General features: G+C 45.3%; 1 protein-coding gene across 1 annotated transcript in view; it reads right to left on the reverse strand.

Annotated features, from left to right (window-relative positions):
- Positions 1 to 19,580, reverse strand: part of BLNK (B cell linker) — a 75,930-nt gene that overhangs the window by 56,017 nt on the left and 333 nt on the right. The gene's annotated exons all lie outside the window — the stretch shown is intronic.

A 19,580-nucleotide genomic window follows, 5' to 3' on the forward strand; every position in this document is an offset into this window, starting at 1 on the left:
ACAGAGGATCTGAAGGGGGCCCCAATGCAGGGCTTGAATTCACCAACGCAGAGCTTGTGACCTGAGTTGAAGTTGGATGTTCAACTGACTGAGCCACTCAGGCACCCAATAACGTATTTTTTAAGTAGCATGCTATTTCAACATTTTACAGTGGTGAATACACCATATAAATAATTATAATTATTATTTCTCTATAAACCAAATCAAATTATACATTCTCTCCTTTGTCACTGATTTAAAAAATTTTCTTCAAGCTTTTGAATTAATGTCAACAACCTTAGTTGTTTAACAATACTCTGAAGTAGTGTGACCCGGGCTGAGCCTGGATCTCAGAGGATTTAGATCCCACAATGTACTGAGTTGGAAAAAAATCACTGTTTGAAAGTAAGCAGCAGTTTTTTTTTTTTTGCCTTCAAGGAAGTGGTTTACTTTAGAATCTGATAGACCAGTGGTTCCCACTGTAAACTGCACCTGAATCACCTGACGGGCTCTGAAAATGGTGAACCCGCCCCCAGAGCTTCTGATTGGGTAGGTCGGTAGTGGGTCGGCTAATTTGCATTGCTAACAATTTCCTTGGTGCTGACTTTACTAGCCAGGAGACCACCCTCTGAACATATTCCACCCCCCCCTCCCCCACCCCTGCCCCTTGCTGTGAGCCTTTTAGTTGTGCCTAAGTTAAGCAAATAGATGCTTGGGAAAAGTTCTCAAGCATTCAAGGGTGAAGTTTCAGACAAATAAATCGAGTGGTCAGTTCAATAACTTAATTTGGGTGTGGGTTTTACTATACTGTCCCTCCTCTGTGAGACTCTGGACTTTTCTCTGTGTGGATTTAGACTACCCCATGCCTGTGTATTTTTATTTATTTTATAGTCACGTGCTTTCTTCCTGAGCCATAGTTTGCTAAAGCAGAGTATCAATGAAGGGGGTGCAGGACAGACACGCCCCTCACATTTGCAACAACGTAAAAAGGGACTGGATCTGCTTGGCACAGAGCCACATGGCCAGGACCATTTGGTGACGTTGGGACATGACTATATCCCTGTCCCTGGCTGTCCTTGCTGCTACTCAGCCTGCAAAGACTCTAATCCAGGAAGTGAGGAAAATGAGGATATGGTATATAGGCCTTGGGCTTTGCTACTGGATGTTTCCTGTCTTCTGGGGCCTCCTGGTTGTTGGTCCCTCTACAGGTTGACCTCTCCAGGGATTTTTATAGTGCAGAGGTGAGCTGGCCCTTGAAATAGTCTATGGCTGGGAGCAAAGCACGGAAGACCTGAAGAAGGATCCAGGAGGCTGAACGAAACCTTGTCTAGGAGCAAATATAAATCGTTCTCTGTGTTGTGCTTCCTTCCGTTATTCCCCAAATTTCAGCAAAGTCTTAAATATGTATAACTAAGTCTGTTAGGATTGTGGGGGAATGAGGAAAGGGTCTGTGGCCAAAGGTGAAAGAGCCTGAGAAATTCACATGGTGTCTGGAGGATGCTCTCTGCTCCACAGTGGGGGGAAAATGACTCCAAGAAGACGGGCTCATGGATCTGGAGACAAGCAAGAGCCAGTATGGAGCAGTGTGGGATGTGTATGCAGCCCTGGGAGTCCCAGAATGCCAGGGGCGGGAATAGGGGTACTGTAATTTGAACGGCAAAGAATGATGTGACTTTTTTTCTTTGGAGTCACAGGTAAATAGTGACTGGTCACATAGGTTGTACAGTTTTTAATTTTATAACTTTATTTCTGATAAAAAATGTAATCTATGCTAAGTGAAACAATCCTGAAAGCCTGAAAAGGCTACATACTGTATGATTCCAACTAGACTCTGGGAAAAGCAAAACTATGAAAACAGTAAAATGATCAGTGGTTGTGATTTCAGGAGGAGGAAGGGAAGGATGCATAGATGGAACGGGATTTTTCCGGCAGTGAAACTATTTTTGTATGTCACTATAAGGGTGGCCACATGTAACATGTTCATTGTATCAAAATTTGCAAATAAAACTTAAAATGGCACTCTTACTTCCAACCCCCACTATTAACATTTACTTAAATAGCCTTCTAGGGGCGCCCGGGTGGCTCAATAGGTTAAGCGTCCAACTTTGTCCAACTTCGGCTCGGGTCATGATCTCATGGTTTGTGGGTTCGAGCCCCCCCGCCCCCCATCGGGCTCTGTGCTGACAGCTCAGAGGCTGGAGCCTATTTCGGATTCTGTGTCTCCCTCTCTCTTTGCCCCTCCCTTACTCGAGCTCTGTCTCTCTCTCTCCCAAAGATAAACATTAAAAAATCAAAAGCCTTCTAATGTTTTACTACACGTGTATAGTATGTATAGATTTTACATAATTAAGATGATACTTGACATTTTGTAATCTGCATTTTTCGCTTCTATCTCGAACATTTTCACAAGTGAGTAGGATCCGTAGACTTTGTTTGCTTAGCTAGCCAGTCTTTTTCTGCACCTTTTCTCCTCCTGCCAACTGAAAGGGCTTTTAATTAGCTGAAACTCTGATCTGGGTGGGTGTGACAGGGAGAAATGAAATGTCAGGACCGCCCCCCCCCCCCCCCCCCCCCCCCCCCCCCCCCCCCCCCCCCCCCCCCCGCCGCAGCCCGTGTGCTTGAGGGAGTGGAGACAGAAGACCAGACCAGACCTGAGCCCAGCATCAGCAAGAGCTGTTGACAAGTCCTGGATGCCTGGGGGCGGAGGGGCAGGAAAGCGTCCATCTCAGGTTCAAACCCAGATCACTCTAAAACAATGTTTCTAAACGCTAGCATCTGTTAAATGAAGATATCTACCTTGCAAGGGTTGCTGTGAAGATAATAGACAATGGATGTAAGGTGCCTGCCCACACAGGAAGTTTTGGTCCATTGTAATGGCTCTTCTTGCAGAAGACCCTGGGGACTGGTTTGGACCAGGAACAAAACTCAAAATCAGTGCCCTCTGCTAGAGGGAAGTGAGGGTGGGAGGGCGTTACCACCTGGGTTGATTTCCTCCAGGCCAGAAGGTGCTCCAGAAATGGGTTTGGTTGTGGGGTGTTTTCGTTGTTGTTTTGTTAGTGTTTTTTTCTGGGGGGGAGGTGATGGGTGGTTGCAGGGAGAACGCTCCCAACCTGGCGTGGCTGATTGGTACCAACACGTGGGAATCATCTACTAACCACAGTTCTGCATAAAACCGGGCATTATGTGCCCTGACCGGAGTGGCATTTTGATCTCTAACCTGCAGGAATACCTTTGCAAAAAGATGAATTATTTTGGGTTCTTAGGGTGCCTTTAGTCCCAACAAATGCTTCCATAGAGCCAGCTGTATCCAAGTGTAAGAAGAGAGCATTTTAATCACCAGTAAGTTTAGTACAAGGCAAAATAATGTGCCTGCTAAAAAAAAAAAAAAAAAAATTGAATTAAATTAAAAACAAAAATTCAGATTGCTGGGCTTGCACCATCTCAAGGTAATAAAAATCCCAGGTGGGGCCCAGGAATCTGCATTTTAACAGACTTCTTGGACTGGTGATTCTTACACACACAGAAAGCTGAGAAGCTTTATTAAAAGAAGCAAGGCAGATTTATCTGCTTCTAGTCTAGGCTTAATTGCACAGAGCACAAGGGAAGGCCCCCAACTTCCATAGTATTTTTGCACCTGCTTGCATTGCCTGAAATTTCTTTAACAGAAAAGCTTTACTCCATATTGGGATGCTGAAGGCTTACCCAGACACTCTCTCTTCCCAGGAAAGGAACATAGGAGTTTTAGTCAATAGTGTGATGTCTGCTTGCAATAGGGGAAAAGAGCAGAAAGAATCAGATGTGGGTGCGGAGGACCAGGCTCTTACCTTCACCTATGCTCAGATCAATACAAATTTGACACAGAGCTACTTTTCATCTGCCTGCTCTCTGTTCCCTGGCAACCGGCACCAGAGCAGGGACTCCCAACTCCAGGAGCTGAATACAAACAGCCCAGCCTTTTTCAAGGGGTATTTTTTTTAATTGGAGTTAAGAGCTTACATCCATGGGCAGTCTCTATATATCTTCTTCGTAGAGGAGGTTGTCTTGATTTGGGCTACACATTAGAGTCACTTAGGGTGTTTTTAATAATCCTCATACCCAAGGCTCCCCACCAGACCATTGGCTCCCAGGTGATTCTAATGTGTGGCCAAGGTTGAGAACCACTGGCCAAATTATCACTGTAGGAAAGACCCACGGCCTAAGAGAGCACGGGAGAAGAATCCATAGATGCTGGCTGCCTTTCAGAAAAGTGTCTACAGGCTGAGAGCAGCCCTGGGATGTAGAGGGACAGAACAAATCCAGAAGGGTGGACTGGTGGACACAGAGCTCCACCAAGGCCAAGGGAGCACCGAGAAGGCACTGCACATGCGTAGTTTGGTCCCATCATCAAAAAGTAGTCCAAGATAATTTTGTATCTTTTACAAAATATCTTTCCAATAATTTTGCCAAATACAGGAGATGATTTCAAAGATGGTATTATCTGGTATTATTTTTAGTAGAAAAAATAAAAGGATCAGAAAACATCTTGCTTTCCTTTCAGCTCCTTAATGCACTCACAGAGGACCATGAAAGGCAGGTTTTAGCAGGCTTTTGCACTTCGGTCTTTTCCAGGAAAGGTGAAAGGCAGAGCAAATTAATCAGAGAAAATCCATGTTTGCTTTGGGTTTAGGAATGGATTGAAGAGCGTCTCGGATGAAAGAGACTTTTTGCAAACAAAAAGAGCAGATAAATCCTTCCTCCTTCTTCACCCCCCCACATCTTAACCACGGTCCGATCTGGGTCTAGAATTTTATTTTGTCAGTATCTGTGGGGCTGGTCCTCTGTGTATGAGGGATTTTGTCAGGGCCCTCGTCAGCTACTGTTCCTAAACCCCAGCTTTCACCAGGCCACGTCCTCCTTAAGAGTCTGCAGCAACTCCTTGGGTCTCCTGAATAATCCTGACTTTTCCTCTTGGCTGAGAGTTATTCACTGTTGCCCTGAGCTCCTGGAACCCCCGCTGACAGTGGGCTTGGATCTGTGAATTATCTGCATCTACTTGGCTGGGTACCTTAGAACATCTGCACTCTCCTCATATCCGGCTGTTTCCTCCAACATATATGTTCCTAAGATCGTCTGGAGTAACAATCTCTCTAACATCTTCCTTGGTATATATAGAGAAGAAGACATTCATTCTCTTAATTCCTTTCCACCATGAATGGAGTTTTAAAAATGTAACAATCATCACTGGGTCTGGCGATCCTTCATCTGACTTCCTCCTTTCTGAGGTATTTAAATGATCTTCGATCGTTGAGTCTGGGTTTCTTTTTAAGATGCTACTCATCATTTTTATAGTATGTTTTATTTTTGTTGTTAAATTTCAATACAAGCATTGTGTGATAGAAAGTTGAAAGCTTCTGATACGAAAGAGAATAAGAAAACAATGGAATTTATAATCAGGTACCCTTGGATGCTCAGGCTTGAGCCTTCTGGGCTTTTTTTGACCCTCTTTCTCTTTGACTCTTCATCTGCTATCACCAGTTCAGTCAGTTCACCTCCAGATGATCTTTCCTGTCTCTGTTTCCTCATGCCCACTCCTTCAGCCACAGCCACTATGATCTCATGGACAATGGACCACACCAAAAGCTTCCCATCTGGGTCTCCCTACTTCAGTCCCTCCCTTCCCCCAAATTCGTTTTCTTAAATTACCCCTTTGCATCATGTCACCCCACACGTGAATGTCTTCAATGTCTCCCTGCTTCGTGCATGATAAAGGACAAACTCATTTGCTTGGCATTCAAAGGCTTCACAATTTGGACCCAACCAAACATTTTAGACATAATTATGATGCCCACTGTTATGAACCCACAATTGTTCTCCTGAGCCCAAGGCCCAGCATAAGTGGCTCCTTTCCCTTTCCAGATTATTTCTTGGGCTCAGGAAGGAGGTCACTTAGGGAAAGAGCACTGGAGCCCAGAGAAGTGGATTCTGCTCTTATCTCTGCTGCTTCCTGGCTTCGCCAATCTGAGCAATCCCCTTCATCACTCAGTGCCTCATTTTCTCTTGTAAAACGAGAAGATTGGATTACAGGGGCGCTGAGGTCTTTTGGAGCTCTGCATTTTATTTCTGTATATCCTGGATTTATAGCACTTCAGGCAGGACTACTGATGGGCCATTTAATCTCCAGGGTTGATAGCAGTTTGTGAACTGTTACTTGGTTCGTGTGACACCTTTTGTATGCTGTATCTTAAACTTCGTTTCCTAAACTCAAAGTAGTTTTGTTTCTTCATTTTATAAAAGTAATACATGCTAATCCCTAAAAATCCATATGATACAGACACGTAAAAGGGAAAACTACTCCTTTGGCCATAAGGAGGATCAGAGGGCTGTGAGGGCCCCTGAGAAGGGAGTGGCTGACCCGAAGTTTTGAGATGAAGTGTCCTGGGAACTGGGTCCTGATGGGAAAATCGAAATTCAGCAGGCAAAAGAGTGAGGAACAGGAGCCAGGTGGCAGAAACAGCAGGTGCCAAGGCCCGGAGGTGAAACTGGCTGGGATGTTTGGGGTCTGGTGAGAAGCTGAGAGCAGCAGGATGTGGGGTGGGTGGAGGGAAGGGGGGAGTCATAGATGAGGCTGGAGGGTGGGGTCAGGCAGCAAGGGCCTTGTTAGTCAGGCCAAGGAGATGGGTTATAGGCAGCAGGAAGCCCCTGAAAACCTTTCCTCAGAGGTGTGCCCAGGTTAGGGTAGAAAAAGGGAGGAGGGGACACTGGTAGCTGGGAGACCGGTATGAAAGCAGCCCTCCTGGGCCCCAGCCCCAGTCCACGGTAGGGAAATACTAGAAGGATAACATCAAGATGCCCTTTAGTGCCCCAGCTGGGCAGGTGGAAGAACTGATGGCTGCACAGTGGACCATACTGGGGTCTGAGACAGAACAGATCCGCAATACTGGTCCTGTCTTCATTTAAAATGTCAATATTTTGGGGCATTTGGGTGGGTCATTCAGTGAAGCATCTGACTTGTGCTCAGGTCATAATCTCACAGGTCATGAGTTCCAGACCTGCATCAGCGTGGAGCCTGCTTAGGATTCTCTCCTCTCTCCTCTCTCTCTCTCTCTCCCTCCCTCCCCCACTCTCTTTCTCAAAATAAATTAAACAAAAAACAAAATAAGTAAATAAATAAACAATAACATTTCAATTTTTTGTTCATCGTAAACTATTTTTTTTTTTGCCTTACTTTTGATTTTTAAAGCATTATCTTGAAATACTATTTAACTTACTGATGGGTGGAGGATTTCTTCTTAAAGTTTAATGTTATCATTTTTTTTTTTTACATGAAACATATATTTGTCTTCTTTAGTCTATAAACCCTGGATGAGTGCCCACGCTGGGAAAGTCAGGTGCTGGACAAAGAGCTAACTAGCTTGAGCACAAACCCTTCCCCCTGGGAATGCAGGAAAAAGGTCCTGCCACCCCCTAATCTCATGACAAAACCTTCTGGTTTATGTGAAACCAGAGGACAAACACAGACAGAGACTGGGGGATTCTCTGATTTGCACAAAATATCTTCCTTTTGGATAATTTCTGTCTCAAAGCTGAAGTCTCTGGTTATGAACCATCATCTTGAAGCAGAATGCCACTTTTTAGTGACTAGTCTGCTATCTGCATGTGGCGGAGACTGTCCCATCCCATTGGCTGGCAGGCTTCCCTCCTCTGCCTCTCCAACCCTCTTCTAGTCCTGGCCCAGCTTCCTCATGTCCCTCCTTCCTGTGGCATCATTGGTGCTATCTTTAGATTTGCAAATTCAGCAGCAGAGGGGCCCTCTTCCTTCTAGAAAGTGAGTCCACACTGGAGATGGCACAAAAGTTTTGACAGCCCCTTCTGTGGTGGAGGAAGCCCCCCAAGGATGAGTTAGCACCACCGTCCCATTTCACAGATGCAGATACCAAGGCCCAGAGAGATCATGACGCTTGTCTTGTCTCGGACCACACAGCTTGGAAACCCTGACTCCTAGGTTTGCCTGTCATTAAGGTAGTCACAGTGAGAGAAACTTTAGTAATATCGTGGATCAATCCCCTCTTGTTGTAAGGGAGGAAACTAAGTTCTAGAGAAATGTTGCCACTGCCCCAAGATTGATTAGCAAAAGGGGCTCTTGGGTGGCTTGGTCGGTTGAGCATCTGACTTCGGCTCAGGTCATAATCCCGGGGTTCGTGAGTTCGGGCCCCACATCGAGCTCTGCACTGATGGTGCAGAGCCTGCTTGGGATTCTCTCTCTCCCCTTCTCTCTCCCCCTCTCTCTCCTCCTCCCTGCTCGTGCATGCTCTCTCTCCCAAAATAAATTTCAAAAACTTAAAAAAAAAAAAAAAGATTGATTAGCTAAAGATTCCCCCAGCTCTTTCCATCACACCCTGTTCTTTCCCTTTCCACACATGGCTTGGGTCTCCTGCCAGAGGCTCAGCTTTTCCGTTGTAGGGACTGCGTCTTCCACTTTCTTGTGCCACAGCCCAGAGCCACCATGAACAGTCCCTGCTCAGGAAGCCATGCCGGTGGCCAGACTCAGATAATCAATAGTTCAATAGTAAAAGCTGGCGCTTAGTGAGCCTGTGTTATGTGCCAGGTGCTTTGCATCTATTACTTCACTTAACCCTCACGACCCTCTGAGGTAGGTCCTATTATTATCCTCATTTTTTACTGTGATTAAAAATAACTACACACCAGATTTATCATCTTAACTACCTCTAAGTGTCTAGATCAGTAGTGTTTTCGCCTACACATTGCATATTCACATTGTTGTGATTATCCCAGTTTTAATACATGAGAAAACATTCACTCAGAGAAGTTGAGTAATTTGTCCCATGTCCAACACCTAGTTGAGGACAGCTGGGATTCAAAGTGTGGCCTTTTGACTCCAGAGCCCATGCTCCCAACCTCCCGTGAATAACCTATGCTGGCTTGTTTCAGCCTGACCCTTACCAGGGCAGGAGGGGCCATCACCACAGGCCTCTTTGGTCACCTTCATCTCTGTCCCTGGAGAAGGCATCCGATCCTTCCACCAAGCAAGCAGTCTTTACTGGGGACACATGTGCCCCCACCACCACCCTGCTGCTGGTCCTCAAGAACTGACTTGTTGCTAGAGGGAAGCATGGGCTCTTATCTTTAAGGGCCTGTCTCTATCTTTAAGGAGGGGCAGAAAACAAAGAGGACGGGACAGATGGCAGGAGGAGAGGCAGAGGGTAGTGCAGGCAGGTGCGGAGTGGGTAGGAACGGGGTCCAGGCCCTCCGGGGTCTGGGACCTCCTGAGAAGCAGGGTGGCTGGACTCACGGAGGGAGACCAGGGCACCACGTGCCCATGTCCTTTCACGGCATCCTAGTGACAAAGACTGCCCAGGAGACCTGGTGTGGAGGGGTGCAGGCAGCTTAACTGTTAGCAACTTGTTTCTGTGGTTCTTAACCACCGTTAACCAGAGAAATTAACTTGCAAGTTTCTCCAGACACTCTACCATTTTTCTTTCTTTTCTTTCTACCGCGATCTGCAAATGCTTTGTGGTTGTCTTTGGCATGTCTGAAGTGCTGATCTGGGTTATAAGTCCAACTGGGCTGACCTGCACAGGCAGGAGTAGGGATGATCCTATGAAGGCCCTGAATCCTTTTTACAAATCCTGGCACGCTTTACCCTGTCAGAGGAAGTTAGGCACGGGGCACAGCACCCTGAGACTGATGAGGTGACAAAGGAAATAGGCTAAACTAGACTCAAGAAGTTCTTAGATGATTTGCCACTTGCTGTGATAGTTTCTACTGACTTGCGGGGACTGCAGGGACACACTTTCCTTCCTCCCAGCACTGAGGAGGCCTTGCTGGTCCCCTCGCTCAGCCACTCACGCAGCAGGGAGGGACTGGGGGGAAGGGAAATCTCTTCCAAAAAGCCATACATACATAAGCAGGTTGCAAAATGCAAAAAAGTTACAGGAGGCTCCTGTGTCCACAGATGGCACAGACTGTTGGTTTGGAACAGTCCCCAGAGGTCATGTTATTTAATCCTGTCACTGTGCTTGGCTTTGACATGCTCTTTGTTCTAACAAGGTGCAGACAGCTGACATTTTGCTATGTTCCCGGCCTCTCCTCAACCGGCATGAAAATTGCCCTGGGGAACTGATGATTCCCAAACAACATATTTGTAAGACGATGATGTGATGCATAATTCTAATCACATTTCAGAACCTTCCGAAAATGTAATTCTGTGTAATTCTAGAAAAGGAATGTGTTTTTAAGAATTTAAGCATGTTCTTTTATTTATTTATTTATTTATTTTCACCGAGAGAGAGAGAGAGAGAGAGAGAGAGAGAGAGAGGTGGAGGTGGGGGAGAGAGACAGTGCGTGTGAGTTGGGGAAGGGCAAAGAGAATAAGAATCCTAAACAGGCTCTGTGCTCAGCAGGGGAGGGGGACTGGGGCAGGTGGAGGGGCTGACAGGAGGCTTGATCTTACTACCACGAGATCATGACCTGAACTGAAATCAAGAGTTGGATGCCTAACCAACTGACTGAGCCACCCAAGTAACCGAGCATGCTCATTTAAATTAAAAAAAAATTTTTTTTTAATTTATATATTTATTTTGAAGGAGACAGTGAGCAGGGGAGGGGGGGGCAGGGAGAAAGAAAGAATCCCAAGCAGGCTCCATGTTGTCAGCCTAGAGCCCAATGCAGGGCTCGAACCCATGAGTTGTGAGATCATGACTTGATCAGAAACCAAGAGTCGGATGCCCAACCAACTGAGCCACCCAGGCACCCCAAGCATGTCCTTTTAAAGATTAACCTTGATAGGAAAAAAGGACTCTTGCCTATGTCTACATTGGCACAATATAATATTGTCACCCACTTATCTGGGCATCCCATTTTGATAGTTAAAAGCAAAGATATTTTCAGAGTGAAGAGTGATTTTGAGGAATGATATTTCTAGTACGTTGAAAAATTCGGCTCAGTTAAGCTCATTTCACTGGGATCTGAGTAAAAAACCCTATTGGGGAATATCACATGTAGGGATTGAAGTGGAAAGAAGCCTTGTAATTCTTAAAAACCATCCAAAAATGCTTATTAATAATACGTGAAAACACACTTTGAAACAACATCTAATTGGTGAAAAAAAATATAGCACGGGTCCCCAAGTATAATATTTTATGGTAAGTACAGAAAATAATTTCATTGTCACTTTTTTCTATGGAGGCGAAATACACCGTGTAAAATTCACCATTTCTACCGTTTCGAAGTGTGCAATTGAGCAACTTCCTGACGGGGTGCAGCCACCACCGCTATCTAGTTGCAGAGGTTTTACATCACCCCAAAAGGAAACCTCATTCCCACAAAGAGGTCATTAGCAATTTTAAAGCAGATTTCCCCCCATTTTATTTGGAGGTATTTACACAAATACCTTTTGTTTTAATAGTTTTAAGAGGTTCTTTTTGGCATGCATCAGGTATGTTAGGCCCAATCATCTGTGACTGGTTTGCAAATGTGATAATCTTTGAATGTGGAGAATGATATGAAATGAAATGAAAAGACTTTCTATTTGTAAAAAAAAAAAAGACTTTGACCCTAAACAGGCTGTAAAGACTGCTTAAAAGGCACAATAGTCACAGATAACGACGAGGATCTGGTTTTCCAAGGATTTGGTATTTCATTTGCCATTTTCCTTTTGAAAGTGTATTTCCCAAGTTTGTATTTTATCCCACCATCGTTATTTGCACTAAAATAAGATGACTTTCCTTCCAGCCAGGTACTGAGTGTGGACACTGATATGCTTCCTGTGCCTAAGAGATTACTCTTCATCCCATAGCAGTTTACACTTTGAACCCAGTGAAGTTGTAAAGTAAACAACGACAACAAATTGAATGGGGGGGGGGGGGTGGTGTCTCTAACCCTGTAGGGAGCATCCTTAACCACAGCCCCCCACACCCAACTCCCTTTGCTCAGGCGTGGTCTCCCTCCTCCAGACTTTCCCTCCTTATCACCTGTTCTTTCCTGAACAAAGTCCCATTCTTTCAGCTAACAGCTGTGGACTGAGCCACCTCTGTGCGGGAGAGAAAAGCCCAGCTATCTGCCCTCCAGCCTCAGGGATGTTGGTGACAGATAGTGCCTTAATGCCTTAACCTATTACCCTCGGTGAGTTTTCATTTTGAACCAGGACTCTGAGACACTGCCTTATCCCGCATGGATGCCTCTTTAATGACACAATTTGGGAAAGCCCCGGCCAGGAGGGACTTGGGGGAAGGAAGCATCCACGGATCTCTTCCTCTCTGTTTAACATATTCACTGCTACAACACCCCTGTTATGTTATATGTTATTATAATAATGTATGATATTACTTTCCAGATGAAAAGGTTGAGGCGAAAAGGGATTACATGACCCTTTCAAAGACCATGAGCTAGTAAGTACAGAGAAGTATTCAAATCCAGGCCTGCCTGATTTCAAAGATCCTATTCTTTCCAGTATGGCAAAAACACCTTTCTGAGCACTTCTTAAATTATACCACGTTGGTCCTGTATGCTCGGTCTGTGCGTGAGACCAACTCTTCTCTTTATAATTACAGCTCACTCTCAGACTACACAAACGACTGTGGGAACGTTCTTGGAAAAATATGTATCCGTAGATATCAAATGTGCTGGGTCAGCACAGAATTCAAGTGCAGACCAGGAAACCTGTAAGAGCCTGAAATACTGACGGGCATGGTTCTGTAGGGGTTTCTGGGGTTTCTCACTAGTAAATTAGTTCTTTTAGTTAAAAAAAAATGTCTAGGGGCGCCTGGGTGGCTCAGTCGGTTAAGCGCCCAACTTCGGCTCAGGTCATGATCTCGCAGTTCGTGAGTTCCAGCCACACATTGGGCTCTGTGCTGACGGCCTGGAGCCTGCTTTGGATTCTGTGTCTCCCTCTCTCTCTGCCCCTCCCTCACTCACACACTCTCTCTCTCTCTCTCAAGAAATAAACATAAAAAAATTTTTTTTTAATATCTAGGGCAAATACAGAATATAGACTAACCTGGACCAACCTCTATTGGTCAACACCTGACACAGGGTGAAAAAAAAAAAAAAAAAAAAAAAAAAAAAAAGAGGGAGTGGCCTATGTACTCCCTTCTCCCAGCAGGCAAACAGAGAGCTACGGTTCTGGAGAAGGATCGGCTGGCTATGTGAGCTCCGACAGTGACTTCACCTCTCTGGGCCTTAGGTTTCTTGCCTCAGAAATAAAGTTGCTAAAGAGACGGCCTCCCAAGTCCTCGCCAGGAGACCTGTGTGATCTGGATGGGGGCTTCTCCGCTGCTGTCCGTGTCCTTCCACAGAGAAGGGGGAGCAGGCTCAGCTGGCGTGGCTCAGGGAACCTGTGACCAGAACTGACTACATCATTTCTAGGGGCCCAGGAAGTCCAGCAAGCGTGTGCAGTGAGAACACTGAAGCTGTCCTTGAGGCTTAGACATCAACGGCCCTGAGCAAACAGAGAGACACAGGGCCACCTTAAAGAAGCAGAAAGGCTGACACAGAAGAGGGGCAGACAGAGGGGAATCACAAAGCAAGAGACACACGCGTCCGATGGGGAGAGAGTGGCAGCCCCTCTGACCATTATCCAACAGAGACAGAGTCTGGTTAAGCAGACTCAGATGGTTTCCCTGGCAAGGTCATAGCCATAGTGGGCAAGGGCACTGCAGCCCTTTGGCTTGGAAGCAGGATCTGGGGTCACCCACGAGCTTGAACATCTGACACTACAACACGCAGCAGCCCCACACCAGCCTGGACCCCTTGCACGCATACCCTCTCATCATTCCCAACAGTGTAAGAGGATCACACCAACTGCTCACCTCTGGATAAGGCCAACACCAACTTAAAGAGTCATGGGAGGCTGGATAGAGGACTCCTTTCTACTAAAGCTGGAATAAACTCTTTTAAAAAAAAGTTGCACCCTCAAAACCCAGCCATCAGTTTCACAAAATATACACCAGTGGCCATGGGGAGATCAGGCAAGAAAGGGTGATTGTGCTGCAGAAACTATCCAAGGTGATGGCAGAGTTATTTGGATCCGTGCCTCACGGTGCTGCAGCATCTTCACATGGGACTGAGAAGACATTAAAGGGTGGACCGATACATAGCGTCTCATCCCCCAGACCTTAACCTGTCTTTTATCCCGAAACATTCTACCCATGGACCTCAGGGCAACGCATTCTGCTCTAGGACAGACACAGCATACCCACCTCTGTCCAGTTTGGCCATAGGATCAGATCTATAAGCCCTTGGACTTCCTAATAGCTATGTTACCACTTAATTGGCTTTTTATCCCAACTCTAAGGATTTACACTCATGGTTTACCTGGTCTGCTTACAGAGGTAGAAACAGAGACTATTCCAAGATGACCTTATGCCTGGAGATCTTTCCTGCTCTCGTTTCTCTGGAGAGAACAACATATACCCCATTGGTGCATATCGTTTGTGGAATCTAGTTTTATTTGACCCTAAAATTTTTTAAAAATAGTAACTCATTGAAATATAGGCCCCAGCACCTCTAGCCCTTCTCCTTGGCAACCCCTCACCCAAACCGTCCCAGACAGAGGGATATCAGAAGGCTTATCAATTGCAAAGATATATATTCTAAACTTTAAACACATACCATCTCTATAAGAATATACAAATGAAGAGGGGCTTCCTGTTCGAGACAGAATTCATTTACTTAGCCTAAATCAGTTTCTCAACAGCAGCTCTATTGAAATTTTTGGCGATTCTTTGCTGTGAGTACTGCTCTGTAAGTGTAGGATGCTTACCAGCACCTCTGGCGTCTACCTGTTGGTGCCAGCAGCACCCCCTCCACATTTGTGATGATCAAGTGTCCCCTGGGGGACGAAAGTGCCCCTGGTGGAGAAGCACCGATCTAAATGATGCAACCAGGCCTTCGCGGAGGGCAGCAGAAGGAGGCTTCCGTGGAGTCTCTAAAAAGCCAGAGAGACCTTTCCGTTTCCCTGCTACAAGCTATCATTCAATTTTTTTTTCTTATTCATATTCTTTGTTTTAAAGTTTACTTATTTATTTCGAGAGAGAAGTGAGCAAGCATGAGCGGGGGAGGGACAGAGAGAGAGGGAGAGAGAACCCCTAGCGGACTCTGTGCTGTCAAGGCAGAGCCCGACACGGGACTCCATCTCACAAACCATGAGACCATGACCCGAGCCAAAATCAAGACTTGACGCTCAACTGACTGAGCCCCCCAGGCGCCCCTCCTATTCGTATTCTTTAACCAGCCTAGATTCCTTGATGCTGCTGCATGTGGGCAAGAGGAAGATCCTCTTTGAAAATGAACCAAACAGTAAATTCTCCACTGAACAGATGAGGTTCGTCATCCGTGGGGGAAAATCAAGAGACTATCTGTAAATGTCTGCCTGAAGTTCTCTGGAGAGACCTACTCCAGAACTACTCTCTGGAGTAGTACCAGCCCAGTCTCCTCCAATTCCGTGATGTAGGAGTCTTGGCTGGAATGTAATTGTGGTTCCATCCTTGCGAACCTAATTAAGTGTATCACAGCCCACTTCGAGACCAGTTGCGTGAAAAGAAGGGAGTTGTTCAGCTATGGTACCCTGGCGATCACTGGATCCAGGACAGAGGGTGCTTTGGACACGTGGACTCTGGTTTAGGGTTTTCCTGGCACAACCATGCCCAGAGTGGGTGAGAAAGAGTACCCCGAGTTTCCCTAGCCAATGACCCTGAAAGCTATAAATACTAAGCAAATTCTCGTAACGTGGCTCCAGGGTAGCTTGCCCACAAGGAGAAAGAGGCCTTGTCTGAGGAGTCCATCCATTGGTGTGACACAAGAAGTCCCAGTTGAGCAGTTTCTCGGCTGACATAATGCAGATGGGCAGTGTGAAGAGAAATACTTCCTGGGAAGTCTATCTTGTCTCTACCATTAGATGCTGTGCCTTCTTTTTCCTTCCCTCACGAGCACAGGCCTCTGCCCTAAGCTTATAAAGAATGAGAAGAGAGATGCTCCCAGACACATGTATGTTCAAGAGTTGCTCTACCCATCATGAGGCCCCGGGCAGCTTCCTGCTCTGCTTGCCATTCTAATTCAAGGGGGTTGGGTCCATTACCGTGAGGAGAAAGAGAGACCGCAAATGGTCACTCATGATATGTGGGTTGAAGTACTGGCCATTGTGTTTACTTTTTATTTACTTGTTATACTGACCATGAAGCCAATGCCATTCTTGGCACGTCAGCCCATGTTGTCTTACTTCGTCTTCACAAAAAGGCTGTGAGGAAGGCATCTCTAGTTTTGACACCTGAGGAAACTGAAGCTTACGGAAGTTGAGTGACTTCCTCAGGACCCATATGCTAGCAATGGGCCGTTGAAATTCAGCCCTTTTGAGCTCCAATTGCATTGTCCTTCTAAATACATCACAGCAACCTTCTAGGTGACCTTGTTGGATGCTGTGTAGTTGTGTTTTCTGACCTCATTGTTTAGGGATGGACAGCTTTCAAAGATGGATGATTCAGTCAGGAAACGTCTCCTGAAGGCCTTGGGATAAAATCATTGAAAGCTGTCTATCTTTAAACAGTAGGGTCAGAGAATAGTCTCCATGCCTAAACGATCACACGGCATTAGAGCCGAGAGGGGCTTCGGGAATTGGCTCGTCCAAACTCGGCATTTGCAGATGGGGGACACAGGAGAGGGGAGGACTTATCCAGGGTGGCGTGGTAGAAAAGCCATACATGGAATATACGGAAGCTTCATTAAAGAAAGACTACAGGGTGCGGTAGGTGAATGGGGGTGCAGAGAGGGATGAATTAGAGTTAGGGTTGATGACGATGCAATTGACGGAAATAGGGAGGCTCAGAGATGGAGCTAGTGGCAGAGAGGTGAAAATAAGGTGAATTTCTTTCCTTTTTTAAAAAAGTAATTTCTACATCTAATTGTGGGACTTGAACTCACGGCCCCAAGATGATGAGTCACATGTTCTACCTACTGAGCCAACCAGATGCCCTGGTGAATTTGTTTCTGAAGAACTGAACTTGAAAAGCCAAGTAACTGGAAATTCCAAGTGAAGATTCCAAGACCTGAGGAGAGAAGCCATGTCCCAGAAGCTGTGAAATTACATCTCCAAGTGAGAGTCCTGGCAGTGAGATCCGGACACCCAAGACAGGGCTCTGCTGTGCTCGACAGATTTTTAGCCACTCAAGTTAAGGCAGAGGAAGGGTGTTTGTCACATCTACAGTCCTTGCAAAGCTAAATGCCACACGTGTCACAATCAATAGGTAAAATAACCAAAATGGCCACAAAGAAGAACTGAAATGAACATAAACTTTACCTAGGATCAATGCAAAGTTCTGCATTTATGTTCAGGAAATCAGTTGCACAACTACGGAATTAAGAAGAAAGAATAGCAGTGATATTAATGACTGCCAGTTTTAATCTAACAGTTATTATGTTCCAGGATCACTATGTGCCCTTGATGGACACCCACCATCTCTCTATTTTTGTGGCTAAGAGTTTAGGCAAAGTCTCATATAAATTTTGATAAACCAAAGGATATAAACACAGCTCTTCACTTATACTGTCACCTGGTACCAAATAATTGCAGTTAGGCAACTTTCCGAATCGGTGTCAGTCAGGACAGAGGCCACAAATCACAGGGATCAAGTATTTCATTTCCCTATTCTTTGACATCCCACCTAATTACAGAAAAGATTTAAGGTGGTGCTTCAAGTCCATCATGTTTACAATTTCCTGTCTTTGAAAAGCTCCGCGTCGGCAGTGCACATTTTACCAAAACAGGCCAATTCTGTAAAGACAACTGAGTAACCAAGTGGAAAAAAATTTACTTCTGCTTCAGCGGATGAGTGTAGTGTATGATTATCCACAATATAATTTTGGTTTCCCGCCCTATAATCTATGGTTGTATACTGCCTATTGACCACTCACTCTGTGATTAAGCTGGACTTTGTCCCAGGGGGCAGAGGGTGGAGCTCATATGATGATTCAGGTTCTATTCCCTTTCCTTATTTAAATTCCCATCTGGATTTCCTAAAAGAGGTTCTAAGGCTTAGCGTAGCTCCAGGTTATGGAATGTCTGGAAAGGACTATATAAAACCCTCTTGCTCATTTGAGAGAAGCCCTAATATCCATGCCTTGTTGGTTTCTTTGGCATGTCTTTCCTACACTCTTTTCCTTTCACTTCTTACTGCTGTGCCTCAAGTCCAGGCCTATGGCACTAGATGCTTAGGCTGCTTAACTGGCCCCATTACAGAGTATCCCTGCCCCCTATTACATGCTTGCTGTCATGCCATTTCTATTCCTGTAAACCATTCTCTAACTCCCTGTGGTTAGAGCCCTCACTGTCCTTTGTGAGCTGACCCCACCCTACACATCCCAATTTACCAGGACCTTCTGGTTCCATACACCCTACTCCATAGTCTCTGTTGGACAGAACACTCTCATCATCCCACCAATGGACTGTGTTCAAGTCCAGTTCCAAGTTGCGTTTCTCTATTTCCTCCCTCCCGGCTCATTGTTTTTCCTCCAATTCTCACCCTACTTTTGTCTTACTTGCCTCTCAAACCTAGCTCTTGAAGCATTTTCTCCATGAAATCTTTCTCAGCTACTCCAATTCCCTTCTTATCTTCATTTAGTCTCTTACTACTTTCATTGATTCATCTGACACCCCCCCCCCCCCCCGCCCCCGCCATGAGAGTGTAGTGACTCAAGACCAAGGGAAAGACTGAGGTACCTTCTTGGCCCCTGTCAGTGCAGGTCAAACCAAAGTACCCAACAACACACCCTTGAAATGGCTGACCGTGCTGATGGAGCCTACTGGTCCCAGATCAGCAGTTCATTTCAAAACACCATTTACCGAACACCTAACCGGTATAGGATCCAAATTCTCACTGTGAAGGGCGGTCACTCTGTAAATTCCAGACTCATTTCTCTTAAATTTTGTCTCAAAACCTCTAATTGTCTAGCTCTTTATTATTTGTGATAATTTACTTGTTGCACGTGTCACATCACCCATGACAAACTGAAGGTCAAAGTGGTAGTCGGAATATAAAACACTCACTGAACATTTAAAATTTCCAATCTCCAACAACCATGATGCTGTTACCATGAACTAAAAAGATCTTCAAAATAAAAAGTTGGGATACTGTCTTTTCCACAGCTCAGAGGAGTTGTTTGATTCCTGCCCCTTGGGCCACTTCTGGTTTTTAATTTCTAAGTGGCTTTTTATTAGATAATTGCTATAGTGACAAAATAACACTGGAAAAACAGATCTCATGTCCCCACACAATTGTGATATCCACCCACAAAATAAATAAGAGACAACTGCAATGAATACAAATGATTACAACCATCTTTAAACATTAAATAGTAATCCACAATGAAATGGTTGAGATTCAGATTAGACAAACGCATCCTTCGAATAATTTGTTGTATTCAGGCTCTGAAAGCTGAACTTCAGTAGAATCTAAGTCCTTGGATTTTCTTTTTTACCGTCTCCCCAGGGCTTCCTACATGCATCTTTCAATGACAAAAGCCAGCTAGAATAAGCCCACTTGTTCCTACATATTTCTTTAAAAACTCAGGGTACTTCTCTATAGCAATTGCCACCCACTGCCTTACAACTAGCA

The sequence above is a fragment of the Panthera leo genome, chromosome D2, assembly GCF_018350215.1.
Source record: "Panthera leo isolate Ple1 chromosome D2, P.leo_Ple1_pat1.1, whole genome shotgun sequence".
Taxonomy (NCBI): domain Eukaryota; kingdom Metazoa; phylum Chordata; class Mammalia; order Carnivora; family Felidae; genus Panthera; species Panthera leo.